This window comes from Canis lupus, chromosome 8, assembly GCF_003254725.2.
Source record: "Canis lupus dingo isolate Sandy chromosome 8, ASM325472v2, whole genome shotgun sequence".
Classification (NCBI taxonomy): domain Eukaryota; kingdom Metazoa; phylum Chordata; class Mammalia; order Carnivora; family Canidae; genus Canis; species Canis lupus.
The window spans coordinates 36,391,448-36,418,941 of NC_064250.1; the positions used below are offsets into that span (position 1 = coordinate 36,391,448).

Below are 27,494 nucleotides of genomic sequence, written 5' to 3' on the forward strand. Positions count from 1 at the left end.
CCACTAGTCCCTCAGTGAGGACCCTGTGGGAGCATTCAGCCAGGATGCAGAGATGACAGTTTCACAACACTGCTCAAATGTCCCAGTGACAGGCCATGTCTTATTTCATGCCTCTGCCTCAGGTGTGATGTGTTTCCATTGGAGGCCTCCCATTCCTCCATTCTTGATCCAAGCCTCTGTGGGTGCTCAAAGGTCAGCTTAAATCCAGTCTTTATGGGCCTTCTGTCTAATACGCAGCATACTGACTGTGTGCTGTCTGTGTCTGTTTGGTCCTCTTTCTCTGACCAGGGATCATGAAACTGCTCTTGAATTCAAATGGGCCCATGGACCAGTGTGTGGCATGGTACAGTGTTTTTGGAATTTCCCCACCATGAACTCTTCAGACAGGGCAGGGCTCTCCAGGGCACCAACTTCCCCAGAACCTCTTGTTGTCCGAATCCCCTCTTACTGGACACCTCCATGTCTCCATGTCTGAGTTTGTATCTGAGTGTTTGCTCAGTGTGTGTATTCAGCACTGTGCGGTACCTCTGGGGACAATTTTAGTCATCTTTTAAGGGGAAGGATCAGTTCTTTGCTGGACTCAGCAAAAACATTCAGCTGAAAAACACTTGTGCCTTACTGAATAACATAAAGGTTACTGTCTTGGTGTTATATTAATGCCCGGATTGATGTTGCTGGCATTTCCTTGTGATGACTGACTGTATCATGGATTGTGGAGAGAGCATCCCATCCTACCCCAGTAGCACTTCTGCTTCCAGTCTGAGGTCATGCAGTCTCATTAGTCTGGGGAGTCTGGGGGGAAGGGTAGGGAGAGCAATCTTTGTTGTTTTTTTAACGCAGGAAATAAGTCAAGCTTTTTAGATAATATGTCATTTTTAGTGATACTTCCAGCTTCACGAATGCCCTCCAAACTAATTTTCTGGTGTTAGTGTCAATCCTTTCCTTAACAGAACCTTACAGGTGGAATCCCCTGGAATTTGCTGTTGGGGATCTCTTACTGTGCTAGAGATGTGGGGTGGGTGGTAGAAGCGCATGGGCTTTAGATCAGAGAGACCTGGCTCTGCTTCCTATACTCCCAGCTGTGTGCTCTTGAGCAATGGTCACCTTATATGTAAAACATGGGGATAGTGGCATCTACTCCTAGGATTATTGGGAAGGTTACATGAGATTATACAAACATGCACATACCCACAAAGGACTGTGTTAGGACCTGATACAGATTATGTGCCTGCCCATTTTGGAAGGAAATCCATGCCCAATTTACTCTGCATACTTTGTGGTGAATCATCTAAAATTCACCGGGAAAAATATTATGACATAAGCCCCTTTTCTTGGCCATTGTTTCAAATCCTAGACAGCAATTGAACTTCACATGTACGTCATATTCTGGGAGGGTACAAAGTACATCCTGGTGTGTATGCTGAAGTGCTTTGGGTAGGAATTATGATCAGCGAAGCTGTGGGTGGGAGAGAATATGTGGAAGGATCACTACTTGTGAGGGGAGCACTACTTTTTCAGTTTTCCTGCATGCTGGATCCTTGGGAACATACGTTGCTCCTATTCTTAAATCTGCCCATTAGAACCAACGCTACACTTTCTCTTCAGGATCCAATTAATGCCCGGATTGATGTTGCTGGCATCTCCTTGTGATGACTGACTGTATCATGGATTGTGGAGAGAGGGAGAGAGGGAGAGGTAGAGGGAGAGAGAGAGAGAGAGAAAAAAGAGAAACCAGCCCTATCATAGGCAGCCCCACTACTACCATGGATGCTTCATATAAATGTTGGTGGGACATAGGACAACAGATAGGGATTGGAGGTCTATTCCCCTTCCAGCATGTCCTAGGGAGCAGTGGGTCCAAGGAATTATTTTTTGGGATCATTAAAAACCAGCCCCCCATGGTCAGCTGTTTTTTTTTTTTTTTCTTAGCATAGTTTAAGTTTAGCACAGATACACAATTGCAATGAGTGTTTTCTCCTAATAGCTATGTTAAGATGAATGAGTTAATATTTACAAGACATTTCTAAGTCCCAGAAGGTGTGTTTTTAAAAAAGATTGAACTATTTGCTGTTAATTTCTTATCTCTAGAGGATCGAATATTAAATACCAGGGAAGACATTATAAATTACCAGGCAGCATTGGCTCGTATCTCCCACATATGTCCCAGTACCAGGATTTTGTTACATCTGGTCACCAGTCTGACCTAAGTGCTGCCCATCTACTTGGAGCAGCCCTGGTTGTTCACTTTGTTATTTATTCACAAATTGTGGTTGGTTGACTCCATGTGGATATTTTTATAGCATTGGTCTCTCCCCAAATATTTGCGTTTAGTGTATTAAATTACTTTCTCATTTATAAGTTAAAGTATGTGTTGACTTTTGTGGTTTTAATTTTACAGGCTTGGTTGTCTTTGTATTACCAGATGGTGTCTCTTGTTTGAGTCCCTAAGCAGGGTTTGTTTGCTTGCTGGCTTGTTTTGTTTAGGGCTTAACTACCACCCAATACCATCTTAAATTAAAGATGGTGTTATATTCAAGTGAAAATCCATTTTAAATCTACTACTTAATTATTAAAATATCTCCTGCATATTTTGGAGGCAAAATTGCAATTTTGTGGCATGCAAAGGAGGAACATGCACTGAAAAACAGTTACCTTTTATGTGGATTGGGGTTAGTTAGCCTCTTTACTTGGCTCCATGGTGCTAGCAGGTGGAATAGTATGAATCCAAAGGGCCGAAGGCAGGCTTAACTGTTTCTGGGAAACGTGGCAGGTGTCACCAAGATATTTTAAAGGCTCTTTTCCCGGAGGGGTCTTGGGGAGGGGTTGCTGCCTGTGAAGACAAACAGAGTCAAGATCTGGGTGCTTGCTTCCTGCTTCTAATGCCAGTTCTTTCTAGCCCGTGGAATATAAAGGGTGGGGAATGTTGTGGCTAAGTTGCTCCTTCTGCAGCTCCCTCATATTCCTGGATGTTTTCTCCTCCCCTCTCTCAGGTGGAGCCCAGTGGACTTACTGAGTTGAGGAGATGGATCTGGGTCTAGGAAGAGTAAGGCAGCTGGAGGACACAGGATAGAATACCAGGAAGGAGACGGTTGCCCAGAGAAAGAACTCCAGAGATATAGGAAGTGCCCCCTTTGAGTATTCAGCTGAATGCTGGTCAGTATGGGGAGACTACCTGAGGCTAGGGAAAGAGCCATCTAGAATGATCATGAAGAACTGTTCCTAGTGCTCACACAGGGCCAGGAGTAATGCCTGTTCCTACTAGCCAGACTGGAAAACCTCAAGGTTCATGGAGCATTGGGTTGAGTACACAGAAGTGTCTTGGCTGCCTTATGGGGAATGAGCACTGTTCTGGCACACTTAGCAAATCTAAAAAGCAAGATCCAATAGAATCAAATTATTTCCAAGTAACATAACTGTGTACCCAAACAAAGCTCAAGGATATTTATATGAATACAAAACTATCCAGTCCTCAACAGGTAGAATCCACAATGTTTGGCATCCAGTCAAAAATTACCAGACGTGTGAAGAAAGCAAGAAAATACAACTTGTTATGGGAGATAAATCAATCCGTTGAAAGCAATCCAGAACTAACACAGATCTTAGAATTAGCAGACAAGACATTAAAAGTTATGATAACTATTTCATATGTTCAAAAGTTAAATACAGAAATGAAAGATTTATTTTTTTATTTTTTTTATTTTTATTTATTTATGATAGTCACAGAGAGAGAGCGAGAGAGGCAGAGACACAGGCAGAGGGAGAAGCAGGCTCCATGCACCGGGAGCCCGGCGTGGGATTTGATCCCGGGTCTCCAGGATCGCGCCCTGGGCCAAAGACAGGCGCCAAACCGCTGCGCCACCCAAGGATCCCAGAAATGAAAGATTTAAAAAAGGAAACAAATTGGATCTCAAATGTGGCATGTTTTTCAATCAATCCTTAGTTTCCACCAAATCCATATGACCCAAACCTGGCCCCTACCAATGTGTATCACTCCTAAGCTCTTTCTGGTCCATTCAGTATTTTCTTGAGCCCAGACCCCAGAGTCATTACTGCAGTGCTAACTCAGGGGTGCCTAGGAGTTACTTGAGCCCTTGACCTTCCTTCATGCCTGCCATGCCCATGCCAGACCTGAGCAATCATCCAACAGTGCTGCTCCTGGGACAGAGAATTATGCTGGATCCATTGGTGTATGTCTTCTTGGTGTATAACCAGATACCTGGCAGAAATCTTGAGTTTGCTTCTGTGGGTTTTTCAGGAACTCCAAAAACTTTTATATCTATAAGCCTGTCTTTTTTTCCTCATCCAAATTCTGGTTCTATACTCTGTTGAGAAAAATCCTGCAGTGACTTCTATCTGTATGTATCCACTGTCCTTCAGTATGGCCGGCTCCTGTCTGCTTTTCCGCTGGTTGCCAAGGAAACCTCTCTTCTCACAGAGACTATACCCTTTCCCTGGGCAGATCCATCCTCTCTGCCCTCTTAGCATTCTCGCTTCCTCACTTGTCTGACTACACCTTGTGCAGTCCCTTACTCCCCATGGGTTGCTTCTCTTTGGTGATGCTGATGCAAGAAAATTCTTCACTTGATCCTTGGCTACCATCCCATTTCCTCCTTTTATAGCCAAGTGTCTTAATAAATACTCTGTATTTACTCCTCACCACTTCCTCTCTTCTCTGTCTCTGATTTTCTCCTACTCACATACCTCCTCAGTGTGAAATGTATCTGTCCTTTCTCAGCAATCTTCCACTGTGACCTTGCTACTGTATCTGGTTCCACTTACTCTCCTTCTGAGAACCTGAATCACCACCATGAGTCTGTGTTCCCTATTCTGAGTGGTGGTCAGCACCTATAGCTCCTTCTCCCATTCCCTTCAACGATGACTCAAACTTCATCATTCTTTTCAAGATCCCTATTTACCCTGTGCCTTCACTGTAAGCAGGTGGCCTTGTTTCCTATGTAATCAAGAAAATCACATCAGATGTGACTTTCCTGACACACAAGAGAGAGATCTGGGCTACAGACATTATGCAGGGGTAGAGACCAACAGGTAGCGTGAAATCCCCAGATGAACAGATCCCCAAGTTTAAAAAAAAAATTTCTTTAAGTAAGCTTTACACCTAACATGGGGCTTGAACTCATGATCCTCAAATCAAGAGTCACTTGCTCTACTGACTGAGCCAGGTAGGCTCCCTGAAAACAGATCCCCAGGGATGTGAGTGAGAACATTCTCATTCCTTAGCCTCAGTCCCAGAGGATATTTGTCCTTTTTGCCAAAGACCTGTGCTTCTTCAAGGACTCTGCTTCCCTACTCTAACTTCTCCATTTCCCTTACTCCTGGTTGTTTTCTCCAACCTGTAAACATGCCAAGCCTCCTCATCCTAAAAGTCCGCCAGCACCTTCATGGGGTAATTCCAGTTTATTTCTTCTTTTTCATCCTAATTCTTTTTTTTTAATTTTTTTTAATTTATTTTTTATTTATGATAGGCACACAGTGAGAGAGAGAGGCAGAGGCATAGGCAGAGGAAGAAGCAGGCTCCATGCACTGGGAGCCTGACATGGGATTCGATCCCGGGTCCCCAGGATCGCGCCCTGGGCCAAAGGCAGGCACCAAACCACTGCGCCATCCAGGGATCCTTTTCATCCTAATTCTGGACAGCATAGTCTGTACACTCTCTCCCTTGCTTTGCCTTCTCTGTTCTCCTCCAACTGCTACTGAAGCTTTCTGGCTTTCCTCACCATTATTCTACTCAAGTAGCTCTTGATGAAGTCACCAAGGACATCTGTAGTGCCAAGTCCAGTTAGCAGTAGTCCTTATCATTCTGGACATCTCGGTTGCATATGATAATGCTTATCACTCCAACTCATGGTGCTACACTTTTTGACTTCTGAAGTGTGCTGATCATCTTTGCACCTCCCTGACTCTTCCTTCTTTGTATCTTTGGGCTTTTCTCTCTCCTTCCAGTTCGTATTCACCAGGGTCAGTGTTCAGCCCACTGCTATTCTCATTCACATGTGTTCATCTGGGGATTTCACTCTGCCTGTCGCTCTCTACCCCTAAGTCTATGTCTGCAGCCCAGAACTCTCTTGTGAGTGTCAGCTTCCTGCATCCAGTCACATGCGGGGCATTCCCACCTGGGCATTCATTCATTCTTCAAATTAGCAAATATATACGTTTTCTATTCCCGCATTTTGTTGAATAAGAAATGTTGAATATGATGACAAAAAGCATTCCTACTCTGTGAGGTGCTATGCTAATCTGATCCTGCTCCATCTCTTTGTCTTTATGTCTTTAACAGGCCTGTATTCCTCATTCTAGGTCTTAAAAGTGGGCACTCATCCTTATAAGCTTTTCCTCTTCAGAGAGAAGAGGAAATTACCTTTTACCTTTTATTATCTTTGAGTTCATTTCTTCCCATGAACCCTGGTTCTGTGGTATCTTTCAAACACCTAGGGCTCCAACCCCAGTCATCATTTTCCTCTCCTATCAATCCCTTCTGCTTACTCCATTTCTGTCATTACTACTTCTCTTCTCCTGGACACCCAAGCTTGAAACTTGCGCATTTCTCCACCTACATGCTTTGTCTCTCCAACTAAAGCAAGAACAATTTGAAGTTAACGTTCTGTTGTGTAGCAGTGTACTCTACCCACTCAACATGCTGGGATGTGAGGGTATAAAGTGAGGCCAAGAGAAGGTGGAAGGGGAGGTAGTTCCTATCATTTCCCATTTTAATAAGCATCTGCAGAACCTCTATCCTTCTGACTTTGATATTAAGTCATCATGTCAGAAATGGTATTTTTGGAAGAAGCTTCATCCAGACTTTTATTTATAGCTAGAAGGAGAGCTAGGGGATAGGATTAGCTATTAAAAGATGAGGATATGGAATCCATTTAATGAGGATTCTTGCTGGGGGTGTTTACAGGAATTATTTTAATGGCACTTTCTTTAGATAATGGTATGTAAAATCTTCTTTCCCCTTGGGTAGTGGATTCCTTTACACTATATAGAGCCAATTCTGTAACTTTCCTGTTACCTTCAATTTTTTTCAGCTTTATTGAAGTACATTAGACAAAATTGCAAGATATTTAAAGTGTGCATCATAGTGATTTGATACACATAAACATTATGGAAAGATTTCCACCACCTAGTTAATTAACATATCCATCAATACTTTCAGTATGTTTAAGTTCTAGACAGACTGGAAAACCTCAAGGTTCATGGAGCCTTGTGATAAAATGTGATAAAATACACATTCATGTGATAAAATACACATTACATGAAAAATTACCATCTTAACTGTTTTAAGTGTATAGTTCAGTGGTATTTATTATATTTGCATTATTATGTGTGCAACCACCATCACCATCCATCTCCAGAACTCTTTTTGAAACTGAATAGAAGTCTTACAAAATCTAAACTCTGTGCAATAAATAATATATTACCATCCCCCCTCTCCCACATTCAGCCACCCTTCTTTCTGTCTCTCTAAATCTGACTACTTTGGGTATCTTATATGAGTGGAATCATACCGTATTGTTCTTTTGTGACTGTCTTGTGTCACTTAACCTGATGGCCTCAAGGTTCATCCATGGTGTAGCATGTGTCAGAACTGCCTTCCTTTTTAAGGCTGAATAATATTCCACCGTATGTAAATACCACATTTTGTCTATTTGTCAGCTGATGGGTAATCTTATATTAGTGTTTTAGATTGAATCCTGTTTATTTTGAAAACTTTAGTCATATTCAGTTATACTCCTTAGTTCACCTCCCCCAGCTATGGCCTAGCTGCTTGGAGTGAGGAAGAGGGTGAAGTCTTTTCTTTTTTTAAGGAGTAATTGACATATAACATGAGAATAGTTTCAGATGTACAATGAAATGGTATGATATTAGTATATGTTGTGAAATAATCACTGTAATAAGTCTAGTTAACATGTCACCAACATAGTTAGAAAAAAAAATTTTTTTTATGATAAAAGCTTTTAAGATCTACTCTCTTAGCCACTTCCAAATATGCAAAGCAGTATTAACTTTTGTCACTATTTTATTACATTTCCATAACTTAATTATTTTACAACTGGAAGTTTGTACCTTTTGATCCCCCTTCAAGGAGTGTGAAGTGTTATCTTGAGATCCAGCATTCCCTACCGTCCTTCCCATCTCCCTTTCCTCTCCTTTTCTTCTCCTTGCCTGTCCCTGAAGAGTGATTTTCTTGGAGTCTCTCTCCTCAGCTCCAGTCTCTCTCCTCAGACTTGCACACCTCTCTAATGCTGACGTCCTCTTACTCTTTAGATTTGTTCTGACTAGGGGAGTGGTGCAGAACTGGTGCATTGGGGAGTAGAGGTACTCTCTCCAGAAAGCCCTGATGGGAGGGGGCTTTCAGAATTTAGATTATGGCTACTTAGTGCCTTTTGTCCTCAGCTACAGTCTGGGATAAGAGGAAGGTCCCCACCCAACATCCCACTACACTTAGAAAATCAAAAAGGCCTAGTTCTATATGACCTTTATGAGGGCTCCACACTGGGGCTCTGAAATTCTTTCTCCTGTCTTTTCCCTTTCAGTATTCCTCATACCTGAAAAGGAAGGGCTGGGGTCCAGTATAGGATGTAGATTTAAGCCCCTTCACTAGTCAGTGATTGCGATTTCAGTCTCTCAAGGCAAGACTGGTCCTCAGAGTAGACTTCTTTGAAAGAACTTCCTCCCTGTTGTCTGTACCCCAGATGGTTTTACCGAATAGAACCCCTATTAGCATCTTCCTTTTGGCAGTCTTTCCTGATCTCTCATTATCAGTTGAACCAAAAGAGCCTTATTTTCAGGGTTGTTAGTACAGCATAGTGGAAGAAACTCTTTACATGGGTTGGCTTAGTGGTTTCTAACCCTAGGTTGATTATCAAGGCCTTTACTACATTTCCCAGAGTCTTGTATATGTGCACCTATTTTGATGCCACGTCTCCTGGGATTACTAATGTACTTAATGCCAAAATTTGATGAATTCTGTGAAGTCTTTAGTTGGATTAAAAAATATCCAGAAGTATCTAAATACTAATTGTGTATATGTCGACATATTTTGTACTCTGAGATGGTACCTGTGGAGTGATCTTCCCTTATAAGGTGTTCAGTCCCAGTTTGGGAATGGTCCCAGTAAGCCAGTTTTATTGAAAAGAAAAGGAAAAAATAGTGTAATTTTTAAAGAAGATTTATTTATTTTAGAGAGAGAAAGAGAGCGAGAGCATGCATGTGTGCAGAGGGAGAGAGAGAACATAAATCAGACTCCCCACTGAGCATGGAGCCTGAGGTGGGGCTCAGTCTCACAACCCTGAGATCATGTCCTGAGCCGAAATCAAGAGTCAGATGCTCAACTGATTGAGCTACCTGGGCGCCCCCTCAATCTTTATCTTCTAAGACTCTATAGTCTAAATGAAAGCATCTAGGTTGAGAGTGTGTTTGTGTTTGCAATTATTGTCTGTGAGGGCTGTGTGTGTGTGTGTGTGCTTCTAAGGACTGATGAGGAAGCCACACCAGGATTGTTTCTCTGCTGAAAGGGTTGAGGCAAGGTCATCCGACCTGCTGATTACACTTGAAAAGGGAGAGTGTGTCTTTTGCCACCTCAAAGGGCAGCTGTTTATTGAATTTCTCCACCCTCCAATTGTTTTACATATGGAATGGTTCCTGGAGAGAGATCTAACATCTGCACAGGTCTATCCTGTTCCTTAGCTGTGTTTACTGAAGCGAGTTCTGCAGTTACATTCACACACTGCAAGCTGCACGTACAGTGTACGGGAGAGTTTGGCCTGCTCTATAGGGTTTGGGGAGGTCATACTTTGGAGCATGTTGCATGTTTGACAGGTCAAGGTCATTCATCTGTTCATTAAATATTAAGTCCCTGGTGTGCCAGGCAGTAGGACACAGGCTACTTTGAAAAAACTCACGGCCTGGAGAGGAAGGTGGTCACATAAACAATAGTTCAGCATGACATGTAATGATTAGTGCACAAGGGGCCTGGGGTGCCTCCTGGGAGAAGGCCTGCTGGCCTTAGGGGAGAGAGGGGGATGGAAGATGAAGCAGGGCTTAGAGAGAGAGAGCCATGCATGATGTGTCATGTGGGTTCTATCTTTGTATCTGAAGGATTAGCCTAAGTGTGGGCTATCACTTTGGTTTGCTGAGAGACACCCAAGAGACCCTCAGAATATCAGGAAGCCTTCATGATAGAAGAGACAACTGTATTTATTCCTTTGACCTGAGAATCGGGATTATCCCTTTGCTTGGTATCAAAAGGTAACACTTTGCCCCTTGGTTTTGCATAAGAATTAGTAATCAGAGAGTTCACCAGCAGTGGCTGAGCATCTCTTGGTCTGTCCCACAGGACCAGTGACTGTAATGCTGGAGCCCAAGCCATTTTCTATCCTGGGAATTATGCTCTGCCCCTTCCTAAATTCCCATTGTGGTTTCAAATGAAGAGGCCATTGTTCACTTTCCTTCCTAAAAGAAGCAATATATTTAACTTCTGGCTCTCTGCCTGACTGATGGAGAGCTGATCTCTATGGAGCCAACACCCGTGGCTTCCCATCAGGACCAACCCTCAGGACCAACCATCTGATCTTCCCTGTTCTGGTTGAAGTTATTTAGATTCTACACCAGCACAGTGGGAGGCTTGCATTAGGTCCTACTAGGTGGCTAGAGCTCCTTGATTCCCTCCCAGGGTTTAGTAGAAAAAAAAAAAAAAAAAGAGCCTTCACTCTTTATAGCAGCTAGACCTATTATAGGAATTTAAAAGCAAATGTCTGATGTGAAAATCTGTACTATCTTAGGACTTTGAAGCCAATACAAAAGAGGCTTTATCATGTTGTTGAATAGTTTGGGTCCAGGCAGGTGTCTTAGAGCAGAAGTTTTCAAACTTATTTTTAAGCAACAAAATACTTTTTCCCCCCCAAATGAAATTGACAGAATCTAAATACTGCAGGGTTTCTTAACCAGCAGGATTGACATTTTGGGTTGGATAACTTTTGTCATGGGGGCTGTGCTGTGTGTTGTAGGATGTTTAGCAACATCCCTAATCTCTACACTCTAGGTGCTACTAGCAAACCTCACCCCACCTCAGTTGCAACAACGGAAAATGTCTCCAGACATTGCCAAATGTAGGTAGGTGCAAAATCACACCTGGTTAAGGACCAGTTCAGTACAATAAATAAAACTGATTTTTTAAGAAGAACTAATGTTTTAGAAGTGAGATTGAACTCCACTAGAACTCTATGCAGGGTTCCTGGCCTTTACTGTTTGAGGAACTGGTGTGGCGTTCTGACCTACTGTCATCCCAGAGGGGTAGGTTGTCATTTGTAAGCCTAGTTATAAACAAAGCAAAAAAAAAAAAAAAAAAAAAAAAAAAAAAAAAACAAATTAGACAAATCCACAGGTATTTTGAATCTAAATAGAACGGTTTTGTACATGTATGTAGGTATGCTTTGTTGGTGTACTTGGATGTTAGACTAAGGGAAGAGAGATGCTTGGGTGCTGTTGACCTAACTCCTGGGATTTAGCTACTGCAGTTTGTCCTGTTTTGTCAGACACACGAGCTGAAGGCTTGTGACTGTCAGCCCAGTGATGGAGCTCACCTTTGCTGTGTGAACCCTAGCTTCCATGAGACTCAGCACAACTGGCTTTGCTCATGGAGGGCTGGAAACATGGGCTAGTGCCTGCAGCCTCTTCCACCCAGACTCCAGCTGAATCCGTTTGGACCATAGTTGTTTTAAAGTCATTGGATGGATTTTTACCTGTCTGCCCTTTGTACTTAGAGAGTAAAGTGTGCTTCTGTATACACATGTGTGAATGACGTTACCTCTCCTTGGAGAAGAAGCCCCATGTGGTCTCCTCTCCCTTGCCACTCTCAGCATCGGTTGGGGTGGGGGTGTTTCTGGGTGCTTGGCACGTGCCACTCCTATATTTTGCTCATGAGTCCAGGCTGATGAAGGTGTTATGGAAGCCTGTCCCACAGGCAGACTCTGTACCCCAGGTACGTGGGTGTCAGTTAGTATAAAGAACAATACCGCTCAGTGAGTCACTCTCACCTGTGGGAAGATGTGTGGCTCAGGCAGGGAGGGAGAGAACTGGCTGCCTGGAGGGCTTAGCTTTCATCTGTCCAGCAAACTCACTCTCACCCCATGAGCTGGAGTCTAGTATTAAATTGATGGAGAGCTTGTACCTAACTTGAGGACCTACCCCTTGTCCTAACAATCTGTTTCACTGCCTGCGATGGTCTCTTTCACTTAGAAAAATGTTTCATTTCCCCCAAAGATCATGTGATCACTACAGTTAGCCTTGGGAACACAGGAGTGAACAGCACCCATTTTATCTAAATGTCCATCTGTAGATCTCCAACCCTTCTGAAAAACCCATTACCAGCAAAGCTTCAGGAGTCCTACAGAGGTGTAAGAGCCTGTTGCAACACCCCTCCATCCTCCTCCTCTCTCTTGTCACTGCCTCCATGGATTGGAGGATGGGAGCTCAGGAGGACAACTTGGGTTTGAACTAGGGTAAGCAACTGGAGACCTCCTGCAACATTCTCTGGCTTGTGATGGAGAAGCTTGCTGTAAGAATATTTGGAAAAAGAAATTCTACTCTTTGCATGTGTTAAATCAGTTTGACTGACTTCAATCTCTGGTGTGGACTAATTTTCAGTAGATAATATCTAGTAGGTGGTTTTAGGAGGGACCCAGGGACATAGTTGGTGTGTTTTGAAAAGGGAATAGCCTCCCAGGATGCTGTATCTTTCCCCCACCCCTTGCCCCAGTGCCCTAATAAGTGGCTGCATTTCCTGATCTCTGCCCTTTTGTCACCTTTTATCATCATCAAAATATGCAACCAGTTTTAGGGATATGAAAACTAAATACTATAAGGTTGGGATCCCCGGGTGGCGCAGCGGTTTAGCGCCTGCCTTTGGCCCAGGGCGCGATCCTGGAGACCCGGGATCAAATCCCATGTCGGGCTCCCGGTGCATGGAGCCTGCTTCTCCCTCTGCCTGTGTCTCTGCCTCTCTCTCTCTGTGTGACTATCATAAATAAATAAAAACTAACTAACTAAATAAATAAATAAATACTATAAGGTTAATAGGTTTCATAGCTAGAACTTGTGGAAGATATTCTGACCTTTATCATGCATACATCATTCTTATGTGTCTTCTCCATGTAATCATGATGAAGCAGCTCTGTGGCCTAGGTTTCTCTTGGTCTTCTCTTGAGAGAACTTAGGGAATCTTGTAACACTGCTCTTCTATATGAAACCTTCCAGTGCCTTTCTATGATCTGTGAAGGTCACTCTCCTTCCCATGTAGGTTTGGCATTAACCTTCTTTTAAAATCTCCTCTCCTACTAGTCATTCATAACTCACTGTGGCTTAGCAGTACTAAACTACTCATAGGTACCTGAATCTGGCAAGCTCTTTATACTTCTGTTAACTTCTTCATGTGAGCATGATTTAATCCATTCACTAATTTATTGCTACTTACATACTGGGCACTGGGGATTCATTCCTGCCACACCTCTAGTTCACAGTCTAAACAGGTAAATGTGAGTCTATGTGATAAGACTTTTGATGTTGGTGCTGGGGATACTATTAGGAGAACAGTCAAACCCTGACTTGAATAAGGGTCAATAAGGCAAGTCCTGAAGTCCTTTTAGTTGGGAGTAGGGTGAGAGAGTAAGGAGGGAAGAGGAAGGCAGAGATTAGGGCAGGCATGGACCCCAGGACCAGCCAGGGATGGATGAGTGCGATAAGGTTTTGGTTGGCGCAGGACTAGCTGCAGGTGTGCCAGTATGCCCTGTGGCCTGAAGGCAGCCACATGAATGTTTTTTAAGTAGGAGCGTGGCTGAGTGTGAATGACTCAAAAAGACTTCCCCTGGGTATTTCTTCTTCTTCTCCAGTACCCTGGTACACTGCCGCTCAGGCTGTAGTTTCAGTTCAGCCATCACCTCCTCTGAATGCACTCCTGATTCCTCAGCACCAGCCAGACTCCCTCCTCTGGCCTTATAGCACCATAGACATGTGGACTAGAGAGAAGGCAACTATTGCTTTTGTATTTTAACTATTTATGTGCCCTTCCTGCTAGGGTACTGGTTCTTAGTGCTTAAAATGCAGATTCTTGGTCCCCACTCCAGATATTCTGATTTAATTTAGAATAGTGTCTGCTAAAAATATTTAATAAGAATGAAGTTGCCCAAATTTATGTATATAGTGTTGGAGCTTATAGTAATACTCAAAAATTATTCTGTGGCCAGGCCACTACAATACAGCTGTCACGAGGATATGGCCTTTGAGAAGCAGATAGTCCCATTGAACCATTGCATCCTAGACACTCAGAAATGGGAACCAGGGATCTTTAACTTGCATTTTATAATTTTCAGTTGCGTATGAGTGTAATCTGCAAGGATATCACTAATGGGTGTTAGATGTTCATTATGAGAGATCCTGGGAGTATATAAAACTACAAAATCTTGCACTAAGAAATTCATTCTACTTGAGATAGAGGGCAAAAGTACCCAGGCAATTGAATAATTATGCAAGATTGTGAAGGTGCTGCAGATGGAGGAGCATTAGAACCTCTTCTTTTCCTAATGAAGAAGGAAAAGAGAGGCCGCCTGCAGGAGGAGTCTGCAGGCAGCTTCTGGTGAGGAAGCACTTTTTTGAGGATTGGGTATAGGAAGACAAGAAGTCATTCCTGGTGAGCGAAGTGACCCGGTCAGAGTCTGGAGGAAGAGCACTGAGTAGATAGGTCTGTGTTGAAGGGGTGGTAAGCCTGGAAGGGGATGTTGGTCCGGGCTCGAAAGGGCCTTCAGCAAAAGGCTGGGCTTATGATGAGGTTGGGAATAAGTGGCTGTGTGCTTCTTGGTCTCAGGCAACTTCAGCTCTACTGTCCTTGTCCCCAACTCCATCCACCTTCTTAACCAACGGCATGGCTTTCTGCATCTAGGGTAATACGTACATACTCCTTTTTGTAGAGAGCGTGGATCACACACTTGAGTTCCAGGTCAGTGGAAGGCAGATCAAGATGCATCCTGGGACAGTTTCACTTGGCTTTTTCACAGGGAGGAATGTATTCATGTCCCTGCCTGTTTGGAGCGCGTGTGCCCTACATACACCGCCAAGCTGTCACAGTCTCTGTTATGCAATGCTTTTGCCACTGCCTTCAATGAAAATATTAAAAAAAAATCAGAGCTGTGATTTCCTTCTTTATTAATAAAAAACCCAGTGCTCAAGCCACCAGAGACAGGATCTAGAATAAAGCTTTCTGTTGGTGCTGACCCTGGTCATTGCTGAAGCCAGGTTGCTAGCTCTTTCACATGCCTGGGCAAACAGCCTTGCTAAGAATGTTCTCATCAAAGGTGTCTCTTCTTAATAACCCTTTGATCCAGGGTAATTCCTTTATCGTCTTAGATGGTAATTTTGCCCCAAGGAAGTCCAAGAGGCCTCCCGTAAAGACTTGTTTTGTTTAGAGTTCACCGCAAAGACTGGAAAAAGAAAGTTGCCTGTTACTATGATTTATATAGTTTTCAGTAGAAAGCTAGAGCCTATAAAAATAGTTTTTCGGTTCAGTCTTTTACCTCTACTTAGAAGATGAAGTTAAAGTACCCATTCTTGTGTTCACAGAGGAACTCTCTCCTACAACTAGAAGAAAACGTGGAGAGTTTTGTTTGAGGAAATTCGACTCTTTCATCTCTCATGAGTTATTACTTCAGGAATGCAGTTTACCAAAGCGGATTAGGGACAGTTTGTAATGCGGAAATGTGGGCACCCACAGGTTCAGAGACAAGGCTCTCCTCTCTAAATCCCCGCCTTGTCACCAGTCTACACCAGATGCTGCGAGTTACCAAGCCTGTTTATTCTCTGATTTGAGGCCACAACTATTTGTTGTAGGCTCTTAACCAAAATAGGTCACTTGAGAATTGATCCACTTTATGTCTACAAATCAAGCATTAACCTGTCAGGTCAACACCCCAAAATGCTTCACTTGTGTTAGTGGGACCGCTTGTTTTGGGAAAAGTGAAAATTTCTGTGTCATTGATTACAGAAAACATTCCTCATTGGTCTGATTCTGAGATTCAATTATTGCCTATAAACGTTAAAAAAAAAAGTTGTTTTTCTAGCTAGTCTGTTCCCCAAATATCTCTTTAAAATCCCTCTTTTTCAAAGAGGAGGTGAATGAAACTTTCAATAACAGTAGTTTTCCCTTTTTTGCACAGATGGTTGAAAGAATTCTGAATGCTATTGTTTACAACTCCCCCTCCTTATCTCCTGTTGCATGTTCAAGGTCAAAGGTTAAAAGTAGTTCTTGACGGAAGCAAAATCAAAGCAAGAAGGAATCATCTCTTAATTGTTATAGGGAAGTCCTAAAGTTTTACGTTCAATTTTCAGTCAATGTGGAGAAGAGGGGGAACGTGAAAAGCTGCATTCCTCACCGATCAAGTGAAACCAGCTATCTTCTCATCCAGTACAAATAGGAAACAAAAAGTAGACTTCGAAGGCCAGAAAGAGCATTGAGGCTCTTTACGCCCATTTCCTCAGTTACTATGTCACATTAGGGAACTAATTTGTAAGCTTTGGGCAACAATTCAAATAGAAACCTATAGAACTGAGTCTGCACTGTTTTTCAAGGGCAAATGCTGACGGTTGATAAATGCTTTACAGGTAGAAGGCATGCCTGTATTCACTGTTTTTAATCTTGTGATCAAAGGTGGATTTCAGGACTTTTTTTAATCTGTAGAACAGCTAAGGATACTACTATCAAATGAAGAAGGTGAGCAGCCACACCCATTGTTGATGGTCTCAGAGCCTTGGGGAATCCTGGAATAATGTGTCCCTGTGGATCTTGGCATAGTTGACTGATTGTAATGCCACTTGCTAAAACCAAATGTATTTCACTTAAAAAAGAACTTGACAGTGATGTTAACCAAGACCCACTCTAGAGAGGCCAGAAAAGAACATCTCTGTGGTATGTGCTAGGAATTATAAATGGAAATGAAGTAGAATCAGAGTAATTTGGATTATTTTATTAAAATTTTATAATATTGAAATTTAATTGGATTATCTTACTCAGCTAAAGATGGTATAAAAAGCTTGGCAAAAATATGGTTTTCTATGCTTGTTGGCCAGAAAAATACTATATGTATGGAATTTTAAAACATAACTGTTGCTATTTCTTGACACCTACCTCTCCTTCCCCACCAGTATGTATATATAAAAGGTAAAAATGAACCATAACCTTTCTGAAACTTTCTTTGTATTCTTCAGTTTGGACACAGTCTTGGTGAGAGTTTTCAGGTGAATCCCATGGAATGAATAGTAGAGGAATATGTTTCTTTTCTTAATAGTAAACAACAGTTGCTAACTTCTTTCCAAAAATGAACAGCTATTATCAGAAAGTTATGGTACAAATGGAAGACAACTTTAAAAAAATGGGCAAAGTATTTGAACAGATATTTTTTCAAAAAAAGAAATATTTATGGTGAATAAGCACATGAAAACATGCTTAACATTTTTAGGCAGTAGAAAAATGCAAATTTAAACCACAATAGGTTACCACTAGGTTGGCTAATATTGAAAAGACTGACTACACTAAATGTTCATGAGACCATGGAACACTGGAACTTTTCATGTTATTGGTAGGAATGCAAAATGGTACTACCACTTTGAAAACTGGTCTAAGATCCTAATGAGCAAATAAGGATCTTAGAATGCTTTCTCTCTACTCACCTTCCTCCTGGTTTATATATAGTTGGTTGATATTTTAGATGTCTTTATTTTTCTTTTGAAGCTCCATTAACTAGATATGATTATTTATTTCATTGTTTGTTTACATTTACATTAGGTAAATGTAAACATTTACCTAAATGTTTATCTTTTTTTTTTTTTTTTTTTTTTACACATCATTTTCTTCTGTTGCTCAGACCTTCCTTAGAGGATCATTTTCCTACCCTTCAAAGTATATGTTTTAAGGGGTGCCTGGGTAGGCTCAGTCTATTGAGTGTCAGCCTTTGGCTCAGATCATGATCCCAGGGGCCTGGCATCCAACCCCATACTCGACTCCTTGCCCAGCAGGGACTCTGCTTCTCTTTCCCCTCTGCCCCTCCCACCCCAAACCCCACCCTACTCCTGCTCATGTTCTCTCTCTCAAATAAATACAATCTTAAAAAAAAAAAGAGTAAATACTTTATTTTTGTTTCTTTTTTTGTTTTTGTTTTTATTTTTATTTTTACTTATTTATTCTTTTTTTTTTAGTAAATACTTATTTAGTGAAATAAGTAAATAAGTAATTTTACTTTAATTAATTTTATTTTAGTAAAAGCTTATTTAGTGAAGGCATTTGGTGGTGAGCTATCTCAATTTTCTGAAATATCTTTCTTTTGCCCTCATTCTTAAAACCTATTTTCAGTACTAACATAGACTCTTAAGAATTAGAAAAGAACTTCACTGCGTTTAGCTCAGCTTTTTCCATTTCCACAGAAGGCCCGCCACTAGGCATAGACGGAATTCGTGACTATGCCAGGGTTCTTGCTTCTAGCAATATAAAGTATGATTTCTTGGCCTGATACTGGAGATGCCCACTCTCCTGCCCATGTTTTGTCCACTCCAGCGTCCCCATCATCTATCTGTCCTGTTACTCAGTAGGAACCCTTTGTGTTAGAGAAAGTGGTTTTCTTTTTTTCTTTTTTTTAAGATTTTATTTATTCATGAGAAAACACAGAGAAAGGCAGAAACACAGGCAGAGGGAGAAGCAGGCTCCATGCAGGGAGCCCGATGTGGGACTTGATCCTGGGACTTCAGGATCATGCCCTGAGTCAAAGGCAGGTGCCAAACCGCTGAGCCACCAGAGATCCCCCAGAAAGTGGTTTTCTTGTTGCTTCCCAACACCCATATACCTGGGCCTATGGAATTCTTTTCAGATAGAATGTCCTCTCCTAACCTCTCTACTTCATTTGGTCTGATATCTATTCCACCATCAAGGCCTAAATTAAATGCCATCTCTGCCATGGAGCTTTCCCTGACAACCCTAACCCTCAGGTATCTTTTCTTGTCCTTTCTTCCCCTAACACTTATAGATAGCACTTAGCCTTGGTGCCTTTCATCTCTGTGTAGCTTGTTTCTCCTATTAGAATGTAAATCCATCTAGATCAGTGGCCTCTAAACTTTTTGATCATGCAGGGGTCTACAAACAATATAGTTGAGCATGCACCCCAAATATATGTATGCTTTCATATAAATGTAATATATATGTAGTACTGTGTACATTATAATTACTATGAAGTATCACAGAATTGAAGAGTATGAGAAACAAACAAATGGGAGTTCCAGTAGTTTCTCCCTGGACCCCAGCATAGCATTCAAGAACCTTCTTGGAGCACTCTTACCCCTTTTCTGTGGTGTTACTGGCTCTGATAAATAGTAGACTTTTGGTAAGGGTTTGATGATGTTAAGGTAGCTTCTAGGTGTTAGAGTGACCAGGTCAGGAGATGAATATTAGGAGTTTCTTGAACCGTATATTGTTTTAACTCTGGACATTGGTACATATGGTTTCCTCTTCTTGCAACATTTTTCCCAACTCACCTCTTCTTCACTTGTTCCAAAAGTTATAGCTTTATTCTGCTTCTTAAGAGGGGCCATCTCTGATTTCCCCACATCTGGGTAAGACTCCTCCTGCCCATCTACTCTCCCATGGAAATTTGTACTATGCATAGTAACAGCTGTTTATAATCTTTCTCCAACATTAGACTTTCAGTTGAAGACATTACCATACCCTGTTCACCATTGTACCCCTAATTCCCATTGCAATGTCTGGCACTTAATAAGTGTTGGAGACCTGTTGGTTGAATAAGAGTGTGCAGGAGAAGGAAGGAAGAGTTTTGAGTGTCCTTAGAGCCTACATGGGGACTGAAGACAATATCATTGCAAAAGATGGCCTGCTATATAATGGCCAAAGTGAAATAGAATGCCGCCTTGTCCCAAAGTGATTTGTGAATTAATGACAGCTGAGGGTTGAGAGCTCTGTTCTTTAATATTTTGTGGGGGCCCTAGCAGTTTGTTGAGCTGTTTTGTGTTTAAACTGTACATTTACTAGATTATGGTAAGCCTCTGCATTCAAATTAGAATATGCAGACTTCTGTTGGTGTGGTGTGTTGAGTTGGTACTAAATACCCCCAGGGTTGGAGGCATTTGTCATACTTTAGTCAACCATTTGAAGTATTTTTACATACATCTCTGGTTTTCCTAGGAAAATATGAACTCCTACTCACAATATAGGCTGGGTTATTCATAGTAGTCAAGAAAGAACCCTTTGAATGGATTTTTAGGAAAGAGAATCCTTCTTTGTCCTTGACTAGTAGAATGTTTTCTTTCTAGTAGCACAGGGATCATAAAGGACAGATTCATTGCTAATCAAAAAATGTACTTTCATCAGAGATTTCTATCTCTGTCAATACCAAGTCTTTATTTACACTGTTTAAAAAAAACCCCAAGTTTAATTTCTTCATCTCTTTTCAGTTTTATCTTGTTCTTAATTTAAGGCATAATGGAATTGTCAAAAAGCAAACAAACAGAAAACCCAACCTAATAGCCAAGATATAAATTCTAAATTGCCAGCTGCTGACAGGAAGTGACCATATAAGTGACATTTGATTAAAGCAGCTGTCTCCTTGCCTTTTTTTTTTTTTTTTTAAACTATCATAAATGCTGGCTGAGGTTCAAAGCCCTGGTGTTAATGCTTTTTTTTTTTTTTAAATATATATATATACACACACATATATATAAAGATTTTATTTATTTATGAGAGACACACAGAGAGATGCAGAGACATAGGCAGAGGGAGAAGCAGGCTCCCTGTGGGGAACCCGATGCAGGACTCAATCCCAGGACCCTGGGATCACACCTGAGCCAAAGGCAGATGCTCAACCACTGAACCACCCAGGTGCCCCAGCCCTGGTGTTAATGTTGCAGGAAATTTTGTTTTGTGATAAAGATGTTTTACCTTCGGCGCTAGGTTTGGAATTAGGCTGCTTATAACAAGCAGTGGTGCAATGGTTTTAAAACTCATGTTGAGTCAGCAGCACGAGGGAGGCAGCATTGCTCTCATTCCAGCCATGTAGTTGGAGAAGGAAATGATGAGGCATCATATTCCTCATGGCTAATATCCTGCAAGGTTTTTCTGAAATCATAAAATCAGAAGTTGGTAGCCTAGAAGAGACCTCAGAAATCTACTCATGGAAAAGAGGGGGAAAAAATTGAAAGGGAAATGGAATAAGCCAAGCTATGGGGCAGGGTTCTTTTTAGTCCTCAGCAGGAAACACATGTTTATCTGGAAAAGATTTTGGATGGACAGGTTGTTTGTGTAAGAATTTTTTTGTGTGAGGAAGGAAGATCAACCTGAGCTTAGAGGCAGGGCAGGGGTGGGGGTGGAGAAATCAGTCCCTGAGCCTCAAGTGAATGAGAAAATCACAGAGGTTTCAACCAGGAAACCCAACTTTTATGGGGATGATATGCTAATAGTATCAGCTTACTTTTAAGCCAGTCGGCATGTTCATTTTCCTTTTTATAATATAGGATGACTAAATGATAACTCTAGTATTAATTGCTATAAAAACAAATAGTAACTTTTAAAAATTATGAACGGCTTATGTCCACACTACAACCTGCATGCAGATATTTGTAGCAGCTTTATCCATAACTGCCAAAACTTAGAAGCAGCCAAGGTGTCCTTCAGTAGGTGAAGGGAAAAATAAGCTGTGGTACATCCAGATGGTGGAATATTATTCAGTGCTAGGAAGAAATGAGCTATCACACCATGGAATGATGTGATTAAGGCTCATGGCAGAGCCTTAAATGAATGCTGTTAAGTGAAAGAAGCCAATCCGAGAAGGCTATATACTGTCTGATTCCAGCTATGTGGCATTCTGGAAAAGGAAAACTATAAATAAATTAACAGACAGAAAGAAGGATCCATGTTACCACAGGTGGTGGTAGAAGAGGGTGGGGGGACAAACAGGTAGAGCACAGACAATTCTTAGGACAGTGAAAATACTCTGCATGATATTATAATGATGTATATATGTTATTACATATCTGTTTGCATTCAATATACAACATTGGGGGTGGAACCTTAAGGAGCGCCTAGGTGGCTCAGTTGGTTAAGCATCTGCCTTTGGCTCAGGTCATGATCCCAGGGTCCTGGGATGGAGCCCCGCGTCGGGCTACTTGCTTGGCAGGGAGCTTGCTTCTTCCTCTGCCTCTGCCTGTTGCTCCCCTTGCTTGTGCTTTCTGTCAAATAAATAAATCTTAAAAAAAAAAAAAAAAAGCACGAACCCTAAGGTAAACTATAAACTTTGGGTGATTGTGTGATGTATCATCATAGGTTTATCCTTGTTCAGAAAGGTACCATTCTAGTGAGTGATGTTGATAGTAGGGAAGGCTATGCTTGTGTGGCATCTAGGAGCATTGGGTTCCCCGCGGGGAGCCTGCTTCTCCCTCTGCCTGTCTCTCTGTGTCTCTCATGCTCTCATGAATAAATAAAATTAAAAACAAAAAAAGATATGAGACGATGTTTTGGGTGAAAAGTATTGGCAAAATAGCACACACAGTATGCCATCACTTATTGTGTGTCCTTTTTTTTTTTTAAGATTTTATTTATTCATGAGAGAAACAGACAGGCAGAGACATAGGCAGAGGGAGAAGCAGGCTCCCCGCGGGGAACCCGATGCAGGACTCAATCCCAGGACCCTGGGATGACGCCCTGAGCCGAAGGCAGACACTCAACCACTGAACCACCCAGGCATCCCACTTATTGTATGCCTAAATGGTGTGTATATTTGGCATGGTCACCAGAATACTTAATGATTTTTTTTGTACAATGAGATTTAAGATGATTTTTAAGAGAAAGTTTTTTCTTTATAGTTTTCTGTACTATTTGCATTTTCTATAGTGATCATATATTATCTTACAAAAGCAACAAAAGAGCAAAAAGATACATTTCACATATTGCTCTTTGCACATTATGGCTTCATTGTCTTCTTACATTAAGCTCAAAAAAGGTCCTTAGAGGAACAGGAAATACCATGGGTGAAACATTTGTTCCCCAGTTAAATTTAGTAATGAAGGATAAAAGAAAAATCGCCAGATAATTGGAAAATGGTTATATTTTAAAGCACATACAACCAAGATACTTAATCTAATTTAAGCTTGGAGTTGAAGGTAATGCCATTTTTGAGGTATTTTCCAGATAGGAGAACAGTGAGAGGCATAATGAGGACCTACCTCTGTATAATCCAATCCAAATCTGATGAAACCTGGTGGTGATGAACCACTCAGTAATGTTTAACTTTCATTTTAAAAACTGAAGAATGAAGAAGTGGCCATTAGAATTCTGTTTATGGATGAAATCAATGTGAGTGAAGGAAATGAAGTATTTCCAGAATCACAGCAACGGGGTAGGAATTCATACCATTTTTGCAGAAAGGAATTGCAGGATTCTTGCATTTGATAATAGGGAGCAAGAGGGAATTTCTGTCATTAAATTATGTATGCATGAAGGAGTAGGCACAATAATAGTTGAAAATTATTATTATAGAATTTTCTATTTATACTTTATTCTGCAAAGAATTTTAGAGTACCTTTTTAGAAGTATTTATGGCACCAAACTATAAATAAGAAAGCAGGACCAGAGTAAGTATAAATTCATTCTAGGACAGACACTGTGGATGTCCTCCATATTTCTTCTCAGGGCACAAAGAAAAGCTGGAAATTCTAAAGAATTAATGCCCCCTGCCCCTGAAACAGCCATCAACCAATGACAGATGGCAGCTGGAGAATAACTATTCCAGTTTTTCTAGCCCCTTGAGGATGTTTCATCAATTCCTTGAGATCACTGAAGAAGCCCAGTCATGTGGTAGGATGAAAGGGAAGAGGAGATGTGATGGTTTCCTGGATGTTGGGTCAGGGTTGTTGACATTGGTGTCTACTGAACAGATTTAATAGAGGAGTGTAAGATCTGCTTGCTTCTTGATGAAAGGACTCCTTGGCCTCCCAGGTTGACAACACGGAGGACTACCACCTGGGAGAAGTGGCTAGACTTTGTATCCCCAGGTCTTATGTCCCAGGATTCACGTTTCTCTAGGGATTCTCACTTTTCACTAGGCCCTCTGTCTACCATGGTAGCCTCTTTAATGCACTCTTCAAGGCAGAGCTCAGGTCTACTTGGAGCATGTAAACCAGGCTTACTGGCAGAAACTGAAGTATATGTAGAATAATATGCACTAGATGACTTCCCTTACAAGGGATGTTGAACCCATCTGTGTACCTTCATGACTGGGCTTACTCTTAGCCTACCTCAGTCTGTCTCTGTAAAACTTTCTAGACAGATTATTCCTGGGGTCTCAAGTCCAGACGCCAGAGAGTGAGGACCAAAGGGAAAGAGTCTGTCTCCCACCTAACTAAGGTCCCACTGAAAGTCATTTTGTTGCCTGAAGATTTGACTTTCTCTCAGATATTGGACAGTGAGAACACAATCCTTTGGGGGAAAATCCACCCCCTTACCTTACTATGGTCCAACTAGGACAACTACTGTAATTTTCATTCAGGAGATTTACGTAGACTATAGCAGGGGAGCTGCCTCCCTGCAGGGTATGACATGATCCCTCCTGTATTTCATATGCATAACTGGAAGGATTACAGAGGGGAGCAACCTTATGCAGAGAGCCTAGTTGGGAAACTAGTACACAGTCTAGATGAGAAGAAGAAGGTAGCATGAACTATCTATCTCCAGTGAATATGGGAGGGACAGATCTAGTCAGATCATAATAGGTTTAGTAGAACTTGACAGTTGATTGGTTGTGGGTGGAGAAAAAGGATCTGAAAACATCTTTAGTTTTTTTCTGGGTGATTCCAAGGATAGCAATACTATTATCTAAGAAAGAGTGGGTTGAAGAGGCAGGGAAGAGGGCTCAGCCTACAAATGTCAATTTAAGGTTATTTGCGGATATCTTGGAGAGCTGCTGAGAAGCTACTTAGAAATGTTTAGTATCTTTTATGTGTAGTTAGAAGCCAGAACTAGAACTGTTGATTTGGGAGCCCTCAGTACATAGGCAATTGTTAGAAATCAAGAGAACATAGGAGGTCTCTGAGGAGATGAATGAGCATCCAGAAAGACCAGAATGGCGTGCAAAGAGTGTTGGGACACATACAAGTTTAAAGCTTGGGTGGGAGAAGAGAGCTGGTGAAGAGGATTTTGGAGGAAATTGTAGAGTGAGAGGAGACAGATGCTATTGGAGCTGAGGTACTTCTCTCCAAGTATTGGAAAGGGGAGAGTTTGTACTTTGGTGGTACTCCTGTTTAACAGAGGTGAAGAGGGTGAAGATATGATGGGAGACAGTGCCCTCTCCTTGTGACAGTGGAGTGAAAGGCCTTCCCCCTTGTTCTTGATGAAGCTTTGGGCACATCTAGGAGCTTAGTTCTGATCACCTTTCTGCTGACAGAGGAGTCTGGGATGATGGGTAAGAATGTGCTCAGCTTTTACAGTGCTGTGAGCCATGAGGGCCACTCAAGAGAGGCAGTCTAGGAACAAATGATTTTTCTCTCTTCCTCTTGCCAATGATAGCCATCCACAGGATGCATGATGGAAGGTGTTTATGCAGGCTGAGCTTCCTCAGAGGGAGCCAAACCCTGATAAACACCTGTGCATGGTACCTGTAGAGTCAGGTCTCCTAATGCACGGAGTCTAATCACTCTCTGTGAATTTAAAAATAGCTATGAGTCATGTGGTATGCACTTTTCAAAAACAGAAGATTCTGTACTACTCAGTGTTATTTGGGGGCTTTTGCATGCAATTTTTAAAATGCTAACACCTTTTTTTTGTAGCCTTTGTCACTGGTGCTGGCATAAAGTCCTGGAACCTTCTCTCTGTCCTGTGTCTCAAATTCTCCTTCCTCTTTTCCAAACAACTGCTAAGCTCAGTCCCTTTATAAAGTCATTCTTAATTCATCAGAGGACTAGATACACAGCTGCTGTGATTCTCTCTTCACTCAACACCCTCTAAATGCTCTCACCCACTGGTGGTGTGTACTTATCGTAAAGACTCATTGAGTTCTGTATTTGCGTAACCCATGTCCTAATCTCTCTTTGTTTATATCCTTATTGTCTCAGACAGGAATCATCTAATGTTAAATTCTTCTGCATCATTCTTCGTGCACAGAGTTTTGTGATCAGATGGTTGCCTATTCAGTGTGTTTGAGGATATTAAGCAAGATTCTCTCGCGACCTTATCTTGTTACCTTTCAGTATATATTTTGGAGAGATAAACAACATAATACTTTCTGGGTTTTTTTTTTTTTTTCTTGACTAGTAGCTTGCTTAGCTCTAAGGTCTTCCTGTTTGTTTTTCTCCCAGTTCTTCCCTCCCATGCGCACAAACGATAAAACAAATATCTCAGGAAGAAGGAAAAAAAGACGTGGGAGAGCATTGCTCCATGTTCCACAATAGTAAACAGAGTCTGGCGACCCCACTTTTATCAGTAGCTGCTTGACCTCACTTAACCTTCCTGTTAGCTTCTGTTTCCTCCCCAGAAAATGTATTACTTTCCAGGGATTCCAGGAGACCTGATGTTCATAAAGGACACAGTAGTGTGAGGTTACCCATGAGGCCCTGGGATAACACCAAGAGTGGAGGATTTCTAGTGGTAGTTCTGACACTAGCTGGTTAGGTCAAACACCTTGGGCACGGTGTTTAAGGGAATGGTTCCCTAAGTATTGATTTCTAGGCAATTAGGTGATTAAATTAAATCCTTTCTGTTCTTTGATCTCCATGGTAGTATGGAGGAAGAGCTTTCACAATTATGTAACACTTGCTACCTGTCAGGTGCTTTTCTAATTATATTACACTTATTAACTCAAGGAGTCATTAAGGTGGCCCTTTGAGGAAGGTTCTCTTGTGCTTCCTGTTCTACAAAGGAGGAAATGGAGACATAGGAGAGTCAACAGTTTGCCCAAGATCACCTAGCTTGGAAGGCAGGAAGCAGAATTCCTGCCCAGGCTCCAGATCCTGCATCCTCAACTACCACCCAGTCCAGCCTGTTGCATAGAAAGGCCATACAGCTTCCTCAGCTTGGCCCCTTGCAGACACGCCATGGATCTTTGTAAACTGCTGTGCCCTGGCTGTGAAGCAAATTCAGCTTAACAAAGTTGACTCTTATTTTTACACCGAATCAAAGTTATTCCCTTTATGCCTTTTATATTCTGGAAATACCTACTTAATTCTGAATATTAAAAGGTGCCATGCCGTAGACTTTCAGTCTCCTATTTAATTTGGTTGCAATCATTTGAAAATTAGGAGACATGATCTCTGCTTTCAGTAGTACTTTAAAATCACTGGTTTCTACAGCTGGAATAGAAAACCTTAGCTTCAGGTAGATAGAACGAAAGACTAAAGAGGATGAAGCACTTACTGTTTTGAGATAAAGTTAAGGCAGCTTTACAGAG

At 41.6% G+C, this 27,494-nt stretch overlaps 1 protein-coding gene across 1 annotated transcript in view; it reads left to right on the forward strand.

Moving 5' to 3' along the window:
* PRKCH (protein kinase C eta) overlaps positions 1–27,494 on the forward strand; it is a 233,676-nt gene that overhangs the window by 84,350 nt on the left and 121,832 nt on the right. The gene's annotated exons all lie outside the window — the stretch shown is intronic.